Source organism: Myotis davidii, unplaced genomic scaffold (genome assembly GCF_000327345.1).
Source record: "Myotis davidii unplaced genomic scaffold, ASM32734v1 scaffold290, whole genome shotgun sequence".
In the NCBI taxonomy this organism is placed as follows: Eukaryota; Metazoa; Chordata; class Mammalia; order Chiroptera; family Vespertilionidae; genus Myotis; species Myotis davidii.
Genome location: NW_006285049.1, coordinates 26478 through 27324, shown reverse-complemented (window position 1 = coordinate 27324; position 847 = coordinate 26478). Strand labels below are relative to the sequence as shown.

General features: G+C 42.9%; 1 protein-coding gene across 1 annotated transcript in view; it reads right to left on the bottom strand.

Moving 5' to 3' along the window:
* The window catches only part of FAM186A (family with sequence similarity 186 member A), a gene marked incomplete at its 5' end in the record, with an annotated part of 29431 nt that overhangs the window by 9637 nt on the left and 18947 nt on the right, over positions 1 to 847 (bottom strand). The window lies entirely within an intron of this gene.

Here is an 847-nt window from a genome sequence, read left to right as displayed (position 1 = left end):
GTAGGGAAATACCAATTTATAACACTAACCAATATGTAAATTGTTACAACCTCTTTGGAAAACAATTTGACAAAAATCACAATTATAAAACACTTATCCTTTGATCCAGAAATTCTACTAGGAATATACATATGTGTATATGTGTATACAATATTGTTCATAAAAGATTATTTTTATAAAGCAAAATGTTGAAAACAGCATAAATATCCATCAGAGGTTAGGTAAATTCTGGTAAATCCAAACTTTGAATACTATGGTACTATAAAATGAATGAGTAGACTCTTTATATACGAATTCCCAAGTTATCTAACACCTAATACCTAAGTTCAATTATGAAAAAAAAATCAAACATGGTAACTTTAAAATATGCAAAAAGGGGGATAAAAGGAGAACCAAGATGGCGGCATAGGTTAACGCCGGAGTTTGCTGCCTCGAACAACCACTTCAAAAGTGAAACTAAAAGACGGAACGGACATCATCCAGAACCACAGGAATGCTGGCTGAGTGGAAGTCCTACAACTAGGAGGAAAGAGTAACGCATATGGACGCTCAGAGGAGGCGCAGTGCTGAAGTCAAATTCTGAGGTGCGGAGTGCGCGGAGCGGGCTGGCGGCGGAGGGTGCGGTTGGCGTTTTCAACCGGGAGGGAGTCGCAGACTCTGAGCTCAGATCCGGGCCAGTCTTTAGGGGCACAGACTCAAACAGGAGAAGAGGGACTGTCTGGTTCCGGTCGGAACTCAAAGGCAGCTTTCTCTCCGAGGTTTGCAGCGGTTGCTGGGACTCTGTGAGGCAGAGCCCCTGGGATGGAACTGAGATCAGCCATAACTGCTCCCTCCACCTGCCCTGTAT